Raw genomic sequence first — 16,649 nt, forward strand, 5'->3', positions numbered from 1 at the left:
GGTCCTCAGGACGTAGATGGATTGCCTTACAGGGCTAACGAGCTCCATCTGCCTGGGGAGTGGCCTCGACCGGGAACTGAACCCGGGCCTCGGCAGAGACAGCGCAGCGCCTTTACCCTCTAGACCACCAGGGGCTCCCAACAGGAAAAGTAAGTTGGCAAGCTAAATATAGAACTAAAAAAACCCCAACCAAACCAATATATGTCTTTTGCAATTACATAACATGACATTCAGTCTCTAAAAAAAAAAAAAAAAAGAACCAAACAAACCAAAGACACAACAACAACAACAACAAAAAAAAACAAAACCAAAAAACCAAACTGTTTCACATAAAAACCTGGTAGATTTTACAAATAGTATCTTCCTCCTTTTGCCATCTATATAGGAAAGACAAGCAGCAAAGGTAGAGTAATTCTCTCAAAACAGGTCAAGTTTGAACATATTAACACTTCACAGAACCATAGAACAGGCTGGGTTGGAAAGGATCTTAAAAGGACATCTGGTCCAACCCCCCTGCTGTGGGCAGGGGCATCTTTCACTGCATCCGGTTGCTCAAGAGATTTCCCTATTTAAAGCATTAAATTCTCTCCTAGCCTTGACTGGGTCTCTCGTGTTTTTTCAGAGCGTATTATTGCTGCAAGTGGTTGCATAAGAGAATTACTGAGATTTTCAGAAATGCCACTAGAAGTAACAAACATAACCCTAGGAACAAAATGGAAATTCAGTTATCTGCAACTATTCCCAGAGCCATTATTTTTCATAAGCAATAACCTGGAATTATTTTTAATTTTACCATCCTCCCTCTAAAGCAAAACTCCATTTTTATAAGATGGTTATACATTTGTACAATTATTTTTAAACATACAACTCACTTCCTACAACATCTGGCAGATAAAGAACAGACAAGTAATATAAGGGGCCTGGTGAATTTAAAAAGTTCCTTCCATCTTCAGCTAAAAAAAAAAAAAAAAAAAAAAAAAAAAAAAAAAAAAAAAAAAAAAAAAAAAAAAAAAAAACAAATAAAGAAAAGATCAGTTAGGCTCCAAACAGAGAGTTCTGCTGTGAGTGTAACGCAGGCCCTCTAGCAGCGAGATTATGTGATTATTTCTGGATGCCGCAGTCATGTGGTCGCACAGCAAAGCTTTTGTCGGAAACATGACACAATCCCGTTGCACTGGAGCTGCTGGCAGCCACTCACCGGGCTGCACTGCCCTAAAACACACCCACAGTGACAGCAGAGAAACACCAGCTTTTCAGTGCTCCGCTCTCAGCCTGGCCAGGAGTTTACATTCCCTGTTGCGGTAAATTTAGAGGCTGTTTCTCACTGTGTATCACATCCAGCTGCACAGCCACTGGATCCCACTAAATTGCAGAGCATCAATATCCACCTCCCCCAAACCACACCTGCTTTGGGAAGCCGGGCTCAGGACTGCAGAATATTCTGTTGGTTTAATTTACTATTAAAATCTTTCCCTCGGGTACAAACAGAAAAGCCAAACCGCGTAATACTACATCAAAAGGATGCTCAGCACATGATTATCTACCCCAAAAGGCATCTATCTGGATATTGTGTCTATTCAAAGAGAACTTGAAAGGTATTTATGCCAGTGTTAGCCCTTCAGTCAGACAGGTATGTTTTTCAAATATTATCATATAGTCTCTCATCGTACTTTTCAGAAAAACACTAGACTTGCTGAAAATATTTCACTATTACATCTTAAAGACCAACTCATTGTTAAGCTTGATTTAAATAATTCTGCCTCTCAAACTGCCTTAAAACAAAATATTTCCACATTCAATGGCAGCTAAAACCATATACAATACTAACTTCTAGGTATGACAACTTTATAAACATGAACTACAAAATTAAGTATTTTAGATGCTAAATAACAAAACATTTATAATAGAACAGACTGTTGAAATACACATATTTAGCTCCTATCACATGACTCATCACTTGTTTGCTTTACCTAGGAATATGGCATAGTCCCTGCCAGGTACATGGAGTACTGAAAAACATTTAATCTAATTACCTGACCTCAGGATATTTGGCATTTGACCATAGAGATCAAATCTCGTGATTCAATACTCACATGGGGTATTTTTGCAGCACTTAAGTTCTCTTTTTGAAAGCTCATAGAAGAAACACTCTGCAAACAAAACCAATTCCCACCTAAAAAGGTTTAGCAAAATGCTAATAAACGCAAAACCTCATATTAAAAGTCACAGAAACCTACAGCCACCACAGGAGTACCTTAGAACACCTGGGAAAGGATTCTGTAATGAAGAAACTCCTATCCCCACATTCAAATCAACTCCTTTAACCACCTTAGGGGTGAGCTCTGCTGTGTCTATGAACACACCTTATTAATGTGCTGGGGGACCTAAAGCAATCCAAGGGCACAGTTCAATCAGAGCCACCACAGCCCCACTACAAGAAAGTTCCTCAGTTGTGGCTCTAAGTAACAAACACCCAGTGGGGCTCTAGGCTGGAAGTGGAGTCAGAGGGGATACAAACAGTAATCCTAATACAGAATTTTTACTCAGGCCTTTGCCAATTCCTGCAACAAAAGTACAAGTCATAATAACAAAAAGAATGTCCTCTGCCTCGTTTGTGTTAGCCATATCCCAGGCCATACACTGCACCAGCTCAACTCTTCCCTCTAAACCCTCCCCAAACTCCTTGTAAGGCTTTTTTCCTGGTATTTGTTAAAACAGCAAGGTGTTTGATTTCATCACGTTGCAGACAACATCCCCAGGACATCCAGGCTTTGCTGGTGTTCCCGGCTGAACTCAGCACTCGTCTGCATGCAGAAGCTCAGAATAGCACAGGGGGTGAGGCAGAGTTTAATACACACTGAACTGCAGCTGAACACAGCAGCAGCAATTTGCCTTTTTTTTTCCGTGGGAACACACTAAATGAGCAAAGCTCTAATGAGTTCTGTTGCAATCAGTTAATGACTTTAAAGTTCTAAAAACAAGCAAAAAAAAAAAACCAACTCAGAAAATTAAAAGTATCTGCATAATGAAAGCTCGAAAAATAATATTTTTCACTTTTGATATCTACAGGTCTCAGTTTAAAGAAAAAGTGGATCTATCAAATTCAGACAATAACAGCATACAATCATTAAGCATCCTGCTCATGGTCAAACAGCACAATCACCAGCTCCAGCAGGGAATGCTGAGAGCCTGAGAGCTCACATCTTATCTAAAGCTTCCAGGAGTTATGTTAAATGCGAGTGGATCAAGACAAAACGCAGCCTCAAGTCTCAAACTGGACAGTCAATGAGTGTCTTCCTGCATGTTTGTACAGCATCCATAAAGCCATTCTATAATTAGAATTCAGAAACCCTTACGTAATTAGAAATTCAGCCGTATGGCATAAACGCACGTGATCTTTTAAAACCTTTCAAGTTAAAAATATGCCACAAAAAGCATCTTATTATTTTGACCTGTTTACAATAAACCATAAACTAAAAAAAAAAAATTCTTAAAATGAAGTAATGAAGTTTGGAAAAACACTGTTTTCCTAATAAGCTGAAATAATACCTCTGCAAGGAGAAGAAACAGTAGGAGTGAAAACAGACTGCTGCATTTTGAGAAGAGTGACCACGTGTATTGATGCACCATTAAATGTAAAGGTTCCCTTAACATTCTTTAGGATGGACCATGTTCTTAGGTACAAAATTTTTCATGTACTTTGCAACTGATTCCCAGAGTGTCTTAATTCTTACACCTAAGATTTTTCTCCCACTATATTTAAATGAGCAAAATAAAGCTCCTTTATTATCAGTAGGTACTTGCTGCTTGTACCATCCTAAGGTGTCAAGTAGAGTTTGGGGTATTTACTGTGCATTTCAAAGGGTTTCAATTTTGAGTGTAACATTCAAATCCACTGACATGACATTCTGTAGAACTCATTCTGAACTGAAAGACATATCTGAAGATACAGTCTCTGAAAGCAGGTCACCATGGAGTCTCGGGCAGAACTCTTTGAGAGAAGGAGAACTAATGTTGACTGATAGCACAAAGAACATTTTGAAAGAGAAAGACAAAGGGCAGGTGGGACAATTCATTCAACAACCTAAGCTATTTTTCAGGGCTGGTTATTAGCATTCTACTCAGCATCCTATGGTGCTCTCATTACATGTCCCTTTAAAAAATAATAATTACATCATTAATAAACCTGCCAGATCACAGATTGAAAAGTGTATCTTTTCATCAACACGTAAAAGGTATTGACAGTAAACAGCAGAAATAGAACAAAAATACTGATGGTGTTGTTCTGGAATTATCTGATGAGTAGATTAGTTCTGTGCAACTCTCAGCCCTTCCCATGGCTCATTAGAGCCTTGTAACTGCCCTGCTGGCCAACCAGTAACAGACTGTATAAACTAAAACAAACAAGTGAGCTTCAGACTTCTTTTTCTTGATATCAGTAATTTCTCCCGAGTTTGCTTCTGCCACATTACTTCAGTTATTTAGCTGCTGGACTTCATGACTACAGAACTGCAATTACATCTTGTAAATATACAATTTTAACTTCACTGAGTGTAAATCTCTAATTTTTCTGATATGTGGCAATCTGATACCACAACTCCCTGAAGCTAAAACTGATGAAGCCACATCTGGTTCATTTTAAAGAAAATTTGAACAGAACACTAAAATGCATCAAGTATCCTATTTATCTTAGGTGTTAAGATACTGAATGATGAAGATGAACTGCATTCTGCAGTAAACATTTATCTGATGGCCTAGTCATTTTATTCACTGTCGAACCTGCTCACCAACTTTAACTTTTAATTTTTTCTATGTTCAAGTAGAAGGCCTGACACATCTCTGTTTATAGCTTAATGCAGCTGTTTACCCTTGCAGAAAAAGAGCTCCACAGTCAGATTACATCAATTTGCTCACAAGAGCTAGTCTGTAATTAATAATACCCTCCACTGACCTGTCAATACAGAAATATTCCATTCTGTAACCCTCACTCTGTAAATACAGGTTACAAAAGATGCAATATTCCAAAGATACAAAACTCCAAATGCTCGAACACAGCCTCTCCAATAGTCCATCCTCCATCTGCAATGGCTTTTTCAGTCTGTCAGCACTTCAGTGAAAGAGTTTAAAGTGGGCTGATTCCAGACAGCTACCAAACAACCCCCCAGCTTTTTATCCACTACCCTTCTCTCGTGATATGCAGGAAAACAGAAGGAAGGCAAAAAGACTCATGAACTGAGACAGTGACAGTTTAATAAGAACAGCAAAAAGCAATCCATTCACTGCTCCCCATCAGCAGGCGGATGTCCAGCAGCTTCCTAGGAAGTGAGGCCTCAGCACCAGGTAAGGCTTGTGAAGACAAGTATCATAATCAGAAACATCCTCCCTCTTGCTCCTCCTTTCTCTGAGCTTTCACTGCTGAGCACAGCATCACAGGCATGGAATATAACATCCCTTTGGTCAGTTGAGGTCACTGTCCTGGCTGTGTCCCCTCATGACCTCTTGCCCAGCCCCAGCTGCCTCTCCAGCATTGTTTCAGCCATCAGTGAGACAAAGAGCCCTACACAGGCTGCTGTGCAGACAGACAACTTCCCAACTCCAGCCAGGCCCAGCACAGAGTTATTACAAGATTTGTCTGATGTTCCAAGTACCAATCTAAGACTTGTTTCTTCAGATCCTGACTACAAAATTACTTACCAGCACTATCCTGAAAAACTGAAGGGGATGAGTACCTTTAAAAGGGTCTCCCCATCTTTACAGGCATTTTCAGAAACTTTTGAACATGTTAATTGTGCATAACTTCCTTAGCTAAAAGTCAGTGACAGATTCTTGAAGTCACTTCATGTCCCGCCTACCACAGACCAGAGGACCATGAATGGCACAGGCAGACCTGAGAGAAAAAGCAGGTTCACAGGAGTGACCTATGATTTGCAATGTGTGAAGTTTGTTTTGTTGGAGTTGTTGCCTGGTTAGCTTAAAAACAAAACAAAACAACAGCAACAAACTATACAGCAAAGTCATCACAAGATACTTAAGCATTACCAAGTAGAAAGCAAAATGGCTTTATACTATTATCCCCTCGCTTTCACTTTCCCCCCTTTCTTTTCTTTTTTTGAATCTTAGTGCTTCTTCTCTGGGCAGCAAGAGTACTCCAAACATGTATTAATCTCATTGCCAGTTTAGGTACTCATTGGTGCTGCACTCAAAATGCTAAAAAAAAGTTTGCACAGGCATTTCTTGGATGGAGGATGTACAGATAGGACAATCTGACATACACATTCAGTCTTACTTGGTTAAGCACAGGTTACTCTAAACCATTTTGTTCTTCAGATTCAATTACCCTGAATGCAGTAACTGCCCCAAAGGACCTGCTGAGCAGAAGATACTCTGAACTTGTATTCAGTACAGAAGCCCGTGTTCAGGCTTGCTTCATGATAGGAGGAATGCAGAGACTCAACCATCTGCAACATTCAAATTCAGAGTTTTGCATGTATTTTAGAGAGTCCCCTTATTGTGACTGTTCTCATAAGTTAATAAAAAAAATTTAACATATAACTTGGAAGACTTCACGCACCACCTGAGATCAGAATTAATGAACATTTTACTACAAATCTGAGAGGGATTCAAATTTCATATGAATCAGCCTGTCTATTGCTAATATTCAAGTTAAACCACGACATTTACATTCAGAATTTTGCAATCGTTCAGCATATAGCTGATTCCCAGGATTTTTAATTAAAGTGGGTTTGGAAGAGAATTCTTTAATAAAAACTACCAACTATTTGCTACATTAACTAACTTTTGGCAGGTTTCATTATGATGGACATCAAAGATGATGAACGGGGGAAGGTCCTACTTTTTTTATAATGTACCTTTGTATCTCTTGTTTTTCTTCCACAGAACTGTGAAACCCTAAAGACGACAAACTATAAGATGATGGAACATCGTTCCAAATGAACTTTGTCAGGATGCTTTTTCTTTGTTAAATTCCGCTTAGCTAATGACAACCCATTCTCCACAATTTCTTCATTGAGCTGTTACCATAATAAAACTTGGTGACACTTAACGCCAAGGAAACCCATCTGCTAACACATGGACAGCGAGTGTCTTTGACAGCCTAATTTCCATCAAGGACAGGAGAAGAAATGATCTTTTGCTAACACCACATCTATCACAAATGAGATCAGCCTGTGCTTTTCATTATTCAGCATGGATTACATTTGGAAAAGGAAGATGTACTGCTGCATTAATACATCTCATTGTGCGTCAACATCATTTGCAATTGTACAAGTTCGAAGGCAGAAAGAAGTACGTAAGGGAAAGGGATTTCTTTGGGGAAATCAGGAAATGAGTGAAGGATGACTCAAACTGATGAACTCAGATTTGTAACTTTCTTCTTATGTATAAAACGGATTAGTAACTTCGTTACGTATAAATTAAAACTGACAATTCAAGTTTCATTCGTGCGCTTAAAAATCTGGCGGAGATAAAGAAAAATCTGGAACAGATGAAGATACACCCTGTAGTCCATAACAACAGGTTGTCATCCTAGCACTGCCTGCCTACAAACTCCAGAGGTACTACAAAGGTTACAGGTTAAACACAAGAGACAAATCTTCACAGACCTAACAGCATAGCCCCAGAGCTGAGTTTGTACACAGAAAGATCAGAGTTCTGTAAATGCCGTACAGCCCTACAGAGCAAACAAAAACATACCACGAGAAACAAGGTTGATCTATTGCACCTTCTGCCATACTGCCACCACAGCAGGCTGGGTACCCCATCCTGCTTCCTCCAGCACTGGGGTATGAGCAGTGCCCAAGTCCCCCTCACATCCACTCTGTATCCTGAGACTCCCACAAGCACATCACAAACATTAAGAAAAAAAATACACCAAACCCCCAAAACACCACCAAAATGAAAAAAAAAAAGGCCACAAAAGACCAACAAACCAAATGAACATAAAAAGATTAAACATTCCACATCTCCCTCCTCAGCTCCATGTATAGATCCCTAAGCATATCCACAAGCAACATGTTAGGTGGATAAATTTATTCATATCATCACAGAAATTAGAAAATAATAGTTATGATATAGGAAGCAAGATTTCTTTCACCTCATGCATCAATACCATTATTACCATATTTCAGCTACAAAAACATCTGCATCTCATTTCTAAGCTATCAAGTATTCAGTATTTGAGAATACTGATTTAAATCTTGGGTATAATGAAACAATAACAAATGAAATAAACCATGGTCATACAGAAAGAGGTTAATTCAGTGCAAATATGTGATTAACAGCTTATGTTGTTTGCAGGTTACTACATCCTCTGGCATCTGCATGAGTTGCTGCTGAACTTCCAGATCACCCCTTAGTAAGTTTAACCTTGCACTTCCAATGCACTGTGACAGAACTCACCACAAGGCAACTAAAAATATTGTACTGCTTCATAAATCAGTTATTCATGGACAATAGCGGCAATAAAAGTCCACTAACAGAACTTCTGTGAGAATAAATGCATTTTAAAAAGTCCAAATACCTTTAAATCCCCTTTAACGGGACCACAGACAATACAAATTCCTATTACTCAGTTTAGTTCAACATGAGGATCATCCTTCATGCTTATTCACAAGCAAAAAGCTTAATAAAGGATAGCTGAGATCTCTTCTGTCTTCTTTTCCTATGGCCTCTCTGGACATAAAGAACACGCAGCACATTTACACAACATCCCTATACCTCTTATCATGGAAAAAATGTAAGAGAAAGGGATAACTACAGAAAATAAGACGTATTCAAGCAGCAGACTGAGGCAAGAAAAGCAAAACCAAGCTGTAACTTCCAATGAAAGTATTTTCTGTTCCTGGAGCCTCTGCACTTACATTAGCTTAAACGTTCTGGTCCTTTCAATCTTGACAGGAGCCTTGTTTTACTGGCTGACACTCCACAAAACACCCCCAGAATAAAATAGATGTATCGGGATGGTACATGTCATTAAAGTGAAATAGAAAGATGAGAGACGGAGCAGGAACATATTTCTAGCCAATTTTGGTACTAAATTGTTCAAGTGAAATTTTCCATTCTTTAAGGCACCAGCTGTTGTGAATTCCTCCTTATACCTCTTATCCCCTTCTCTCACACAGTAGTTTTTCTCTAGATTAGCAAGATACAAAAGACTGAGAAAAAATTTATTATCACGCACACTTGTGTTCAACTTAGTGTCCTGAGAAAGTTTTTGATATAAAATTTTTAAAAAATGAAAATATTTTGTCCTATTTGGAATTTCCTTTAGTCCAGTAATAACCAGAATTCTTACTACTGGTTTGAAATTATCCTTATGCCAGTAGAGTATAGAGCAGTAGACTTGAGCAGTTTTTAAACAAATATACTCCAGGCTTGCATTTTTAAAATTGTAATTACATGAAACACTGACAATTTTTATGACTGACATTGCTGTCAGACCTGATTTATATTCCAAATTTCTCTCAGTAGTTATGGATGTGCAAATCATTTTACCTTTTCAAGTACGTACATGAATCTGGAACTATGTGAACCAGGCACAGTGAATCCGTGACAATCACTTGCAGGCTTAAAACATGAATATTCAAAGTTATATCTCACAGACTCATCACAAAGTAGAGCAACATGCTCCTCAGTGAAGAGTTAATTATGTAATAATACGAAACAGGAGAATATTTACCAGAGTTTATTAGAATCTGTATTTGTATTTATTTTTTTCTAAATGTGTTTTTAAACTGGCAAATGCTGACTCTGATTTTTTTGTGCACGTTCTCATTGAATAGCATGTCAAATACGCCATTTAAGCTTTTAAATTTTTAGCCTTACAGTTTAAATTATTGGTCTTCAAAAGCCTCCATGTGGATTTATAAGTGCTGTCTGCAGAATTCACTCGAGCAGCTTTAAAATACTCAGAAGGAGACAGCACAACATCTGTCCCTGACAAGTCGCTGAAAACCAGGCAGCAAGCCAAGCACTCCCCAAAGTTCCAGCCCAGCAAAAGAAGGCAGCCTGGAACAGCTGTAAAGCAAGAACTGCTTTTAACATTAAATCAAAGAAATCAAAGCTTGTGATAAGTGTAAAGCAGTTGCTCCTTGAAGTTTACCAAAGAATTGAGAGGCACAACTTAACTGTCCCACACCAAAGTATTACAGCTTATTGCTTTTTTCACTGAAAAAGTTGTAACTGTGTCTTTTAACATTACATCAGGTTGAAAATACGGGGAGGGCTTCATCGCTCTGCAAAACTAAATTGATTCTCCTCTGAGGACTTCACAACGCAAATTCGCAGGAAAAAACAAAGAGAGCAAAAAGGTACAAGAAGAAAGGACAACACAAATTAGACTTTAGGTGCTCTTATTCATTAGGTTCATATCCTGAGCCTTCCCAGAGATTTCTTTTCAAGGTTTGTTTTGCTCTTAAGGAAACAAGAATAAAAACTGTATTATAACAATCAAAACTACAAGAGAGAGACAGTGAAAAAGGATTATAAGCTCAAATGGAGATAAGCAGAGGTCCAAGGAGGTAAAAGGAGAATTCTACACGGAAATTCTAAAAGATGTTTTAACTCCTGGAGAAAGCAGAAAGATAAAAATAAATAAACAAGAAAACCAGTCTGGTTTTATTACTTAAAAGAATGCCAGAGTCTTTCAAGAAAAGAATAAAAGTACCAACTCTTTCAAGATCAAGAAAAAAACCTCAAAAAGATTTTTCTGGCAATAAGTACAAGTAACATGGGTTTGAACACGCCGCATTAAAAAATAAAATCTCAAAACATGAGTTCCTGAGCTACAAAATAAGTCTTGAGCAAAATTTTGCCTAAACATGTGCAGTCTCTTGTTTTTGAGAACTTCAAAACAGTGTTCATCTATCACACTTTTTCCTCTCTGTAATAGATTTAACTACATTTTTCCTTTTTTCTGCCTTCCTCCAAAAGGCTGCCAAATCCTGCAAGATCGAAGTCAAGAAAAAATTATACATCACACAGTCTTCAACTGCCTTCTGCTTCTACGTGTGATATGCCATCCCAGGTTGCATGACAGTCGAGGGATGATACCTGGGAAAGACTCCAAGTGACTTGGCCCCCTGGGAGCTGCCACAGGAGGGCTGACCCTGCCCTGCCCTGCAACCCTTCGAGTCGGATGCACTGGTTGGCATCACACAAGGTGTGAGACAGGAACAGATACCACAGCCCAGCCAAACAGGAGTGCAGGGCAGGGTGAACCTGATATTCAACATGCATAACAGAGGGGGCCTGGAAAACCTACAAACCTGACTCTGTGGAAGCAGCTCAGTGCCATGAGATCTGGGAAGAGCTGGTGAAGGAAGTGAAGAAGAGCCCTGCAAGGCTGAGCTGTTGACAAGTGCAGCAGAACAGGTCTGGCAACATTAATTACAAGAACCATGCAATAAAGTACTTTTCAGATACACATCCTGACTTCCTATTTACCTCCTGGTGGTTTCCAAGCACTGACAGGGCCATGTCCCATGACTGCAGGAGGCTGCTACTGCTCTTGCACCATGCTGCAGGGACAGGGTGATGTGAGGTGTTCAAACCAGAGCTTCCAAAATACAAATGCCTAGTGACAGACAACATGCTCAGAAGGAACCTGCGTGCAGTAATTACCTTCCCTGTCACTCTAAAACAAGTCAAGCATCATCTTTCAAAAACTGCACAAGTCCATCAGCTTTTGTTGCTCTTTTTTTTCTGGTTACCTTTTCTTTTTTTAAGATTATGTGACATTTAAGAGGCTGCTCCATTGTTGTTCTGAATATCTTTCTTTGGTTTTACTCTTGCATCAGAGGGACAGTTTGTAATTGAAAACTTCATACATACTCTTGTCTTGGTATTTGAGTAAAGGAAAACTAGCTAAATTTTACTTATACCATTTAAAATACAAAAGGAAAGGCTTATCTAATCATACTGACAGCTTGAAGAAAAGTAGAATTGATAGATTATCAGAGGGACACAGAAGTGATTTCACACTAAATATAAGAAGCATCTTATTTAACTTGTGGCTGCCATGCACTGAAGTCCTGGGGAATATTTTTCTGAATATCATTCACCTTCAACTCAATTTTTTTTCTGTTAGAGTGCCATGGGAAACAATACAGCCTTCAAGTGCCACAGTAAAAATAAAAATAGTATCCATAGCTTTCCCTCTAATATAGCAGATATTGACAAACTAATTTTTTCCATTATTCTTCACAGGTTTGCACTGAATCTATTTTTTATCTTCAGCTGGCCTAAGAACCAGACCTGTACTGATGCTGAGAAACAACTGAAGTCACAATGGGCAGCGTTCAATCCTGCTCAGACAAAACACAAATTATAATCGTCTTAAACACCAAACGAAAAGAAACCAGAATTCACATTACAAGCTTCTTTGGCAAAGTAAGATTTAAATGTCACATTTTTCCCTAATGGCAGTTACAAGCGATGTGATACTTCAACTGTACCTACAACGTACAAGTTTTGATTTTCTTTCATTTATACCTAAAATTAAAATAAATATGGTTTTGTAAGTTGCTTTAGAGGATTACAATTAGATTATTCAAACTTCATCCCAAAGCAACATAATTGAAATATTAAACTCAAAAAACCCAGTAACTATCACAAATAATAACTCATTTCAACTCACCACTTCCTCCAACCCATCCTGCTGCTGGTTTTAGAAATTCTGTATTAGGTTTACAGGGACTGGTGGCAGGAGTGGTTGAGTGAGGAAACAGAAACCACAAAAAAAAATCTTTGGAAGACATTTCTCAGTTAAAAAAATAGAGGTGTGCTGCACAGAATAACTAGGGATAAGGATACTCAGAATCAATGGTCTGCAATGTACGCACAGAGCTCACCCTCAGCTGCTCTGCTTTGCTACCTTGAGGTTTAGACTTCGTGAGTCGAATCCTGATGGGAACTTAATGACTTGTGTATTTATCCATCACAAGACCTAAACTCTTGTCTGCACACGAAACGTGAAGATTAACCATCACCATCTACCATCATCTGTGGTACAAATCAACATATTGGCAACACTGCAAAGCGCTCTGGTTCCTCTGAAGTTGTACTAAACAAAATTACTGGGACAAAGTGTGTGGCTGAACTACCACAATGGTGGGATCTGAATACCAGTATTACCAGTATAGGATGCTGCAGAATCTTACTGTTTCAAAGAAAAAGAAAAAACAAACAAGCCAAACCCCACCACAAATGCAGAACTTCATAAATATTTGTAGCTAGACTGGGGTAGATGAGAAGGGCTAAAATGAAGTTCCTACTCACACACCTGGGTTTCACAGGGGTTTTGTGTTTATTTAAGGAAAAAAAAATATGCAGAACAAGCAAGGTCTCCTCTTTTACTCAGAAGATCTGCCAGCAACTGCAGCATTCCCTCCGCCCTGAACATCACTCTGGTGATGTTTTACAACTGGTTATAAAAACACAATAAAATCCCTTTCCAGGCCAACAGTACTTGTGCTCATCTCTCACCTCTCCAAGATGTCCTTTTCTCTCCCAACCTACCATGCACCTCAGGGCTGTTGTACATTGATCTGAACTTTCTGAATATGTGGAGAGTGAAAGAGCTTTAGGATTTTCACATATAAACTGGGGAGCAAACTATGCCTAGCATGCTAATTAATCCCAGAAGCAGGTCAGCTACAGCCAAGGTTTTTATGATTACACTGCAGGAGGGGAAAAAAAAAAAAAAAAACAACAAGAAGTTTTTGTCAGGGAGCAGCAGGGAGGAAAGCAAAGAACACAAGCTGAGTATTACTGTCTGACTGCAGAGAGCTGACCTTTCAATATTAACCAAAACCTCCTACATATGTTGGAGTCAGGTGGGTTAAGTGGCTCAGGCAGGAAAACAAAGAAAATGAAGGAAATAACTTATGTGTCTGTTATGACAGAGAAGAGGGAGGCAGTGGAAAACAGTGCTCACAGTAATCAATCCAGGTATTACTTTGAGTGACCACACAAATCTGAATGGAAAATAACATTTGGAGCAGTCCATGAAAGTACTGAATTAAGAGAAAAATATGACAGCAGTCTGCTCAAAGTGTTTTATAAGAAGGCTGTACTGCACCGATCCAAAGTCAAAGGCATTTGCAAGAAAAAGAGACACAGATTAGAGGCAAAGTCTACCAAGAGTCTGAAACGGCACAGCAGAGAGAACTGAGGATAAAAATCAGGATGGATGGTGGGACTATTCAAAGAACTACCAAGAAACATGGTAAGTAAGAGCTAATGCAGAAGAACACTGGGAGGTACTGGACACGTGTTGAGCTTGAACTGAAATGCTTAACAAATTTTTTTTAGTGTAGTGAGTTTCTTCACTCACCCTCTTCCCAGGACACAGGTGTGTCAGCAACACCTTCTCCTGCAGAACCCGCCCTGTCCAGCATTTCACCTACAATCAACTATCAAGCAACTTAACTGCATCTTTTCACTGACTGTTAAATAAACAGAAGAGTAAAGAGAAAAAAAGCTGTAAGACAAGAGGGTTTTTTTTTAATACAGTGAAATTTCCTCCTTATAGCTTGGTGTAGCGTGCCAAGTTTATTTTTAAAATGCCTTCAAGGCTAAACTTCAGAAAATAGAGCTTTGCAGATAAGAATACCACTAGTTCCTTTAAAGGTGAATACAGGAAGCTGTGTACTATCAGGAGCCACATAGAGAAAAACACAGAAGACATAAAATCATTTTATCATTAGAAAAATTGGACTGTTCAAAAAGACTAACGCTACCTTACACTATGAAGTACCCACCACACTATCTTCTAGCATTAGGAAATTTCAGGAATATTTCCATTATAATACTCATGTTTTCAATTTATCACAGCTCTCCAGAGCAAGCTGGCAAATCAATATTTTTCAGACACGATAAGCAATATTCCTCACTCCCCAAAAAGATTCAAATAGAAGTTCAGTTATGTTAAAGAAAGTGAGAGAAAAAATATAACCTTTTCTCACAAAGAAAATAACCTTTTCTCACAGAGAACAATCTTGAAATGTAAAATAATGCAAGCAGTTCTAGTCAGTCGTAATTCTGAACCGCGAGAGATGAAGTCTGGCATGTTAATATCCACCTCTGGGAAAGCCAAGAGACAAGCAAATTGCTCCACAAACATCTCCAGCTTATTGCTGGCTATGATGATTTTATGACAACTTACTGGAACTGTGTGCTTTTTAAAAAAGCACAGAACAGAAGCTACTGTGAAGCTGTATTGCACGGCAATATTTGGGGTATTTTGCAACTTTCATAGTCACACTGCACCTGCAAGGGAAAGCCTGTCAGCCTGTCTGGCACTTGGACTTGACCAAAACCACATTTCAAGGTTCACTTTCAGAGTGTCATTTTCCTTACAGATGTTTCTGTGAAATTTAAACCCTTTAAACAATAACTAGCACAAGTTATTTTGCCACAACGCAAAATTCAACATATTTTAGCATGAGAATGAGCTCCTGAATAACACTTTAGAGAACTACCTTTAATTGATAAAGGAATGAGGAAAATACATCAAGCAAAGGTTTTCAGAAGAGGTAACTCAGGAAACCTCTATATTTGGATAACTAGCTTTTAATATCTTTAAATGGGCTGTATTTCATGGCATGATGAACCCTAACATCTAGAGAATATGATCTTTAAGAGAAAGGCAGACATGTAATACATTAATATACCTGGATTTTCACAATCCTTTGTCATCCCCTTGCCTATTCACTGGACCAAAAGTCCTGTCCAGACCCTGTCACAGTTGTTTACAAACAAAAGCAAATATAAAAGCAAGTATTCAGAAAGCTTCTCATTTCCTGATAAAATTACCATTGCCAGTTTTCAGAAAGACAAGGGGGGGGGGGAAACACTTGCAAGCTGCAAGCCATTCTCTATATTGTCTCAAAATGACTCAAAAAACTATTGTTTTGAATACTTGCCACGGAACCATAATTCTGTTTGTCTAGACTTCAAAAAGTACTGAGTCTGAGAACTTTTACCAGCCTGCTTCCTAAAGTGAGGGTCAATTTTTTGTACTTACTGCTTTTTCAATATTCAAACCACTGCATCCATTAAAAAGGTAACCATAAAAAAACAGGCTCAGATGTAATGAAAAAGATCATGTGGTGCAAGATTATTGTAGAGAGACTGCTATAATTAATTTCAATGTGTGTGCTCCACAAAAAGCTTAATGTTCCTCACAGAATTCACCATGAGATTTGAACACAAAATTCCAAGGCAAAGAGATTTTCTTATCAAAGAACTTTTCCTTATCGAGCACCCCACAAGATTTTAGCTAGAGAAAGTTCGTTCATCAGTCAACCCACTGAGGAGGTGAGATTGCCAGTCAACACAGAACAGCAACGACTGAGTAAGACTGGCTTAAGAGATGCAGGTTACAATCTCAGCTCAGCTTTTATCAAGTCCTGCACCCTCCATTTCAGTTTCCCACTGGAGATTAGGTTCGTCTTCACCTGTAGATATGAAAGCCTTTCAGAGGAGACATACTGCACGGGTTTTATCAATAGGATGCAATTTAAAACTTAATTCCTCTGAAGTACGTTAGGAAAGCACAAGAAAGGGGATTCAGTTCTTCAAATCTAATTGCATGCATTTGTACTCCAAATTCAAGTCTCAATACACAA

The 16,649-nt window shown here is 38.7% G+C and overlaps 1 protein-coding gene across 5 annotated transcripts in view; it reads right to left on the bottom strand.

Moving 5' to 3' along the window:
* Nucleotides 1-16,649, bottom strand: part of ZFYVE28 (zinc finger FYVE-type containing 28) — a 150,520-nt gene that overhangs the window by 107,351 nt on the left and 26,520 nt on the right. The gene's annotated exons all lie outside the window — the stretch shown is intronic.

Source organism: Empidonax traillii, unplaced genomic scaffold (assembly GCF_003031625.1).
Source record: "Empidonax traillii isolate 1590-97213 ecotype Southwest subspecies unplaced genomic scaffold, ASM303162v1 scaffold250:size724861, whole genome shotgun sequence".
NCBI classification, from domain to species: Eukaryota; Metazoa; Chordata; class Aves; order Passeriformes; family Tyrannidae; genus Empidonax; species Empidonax traillii.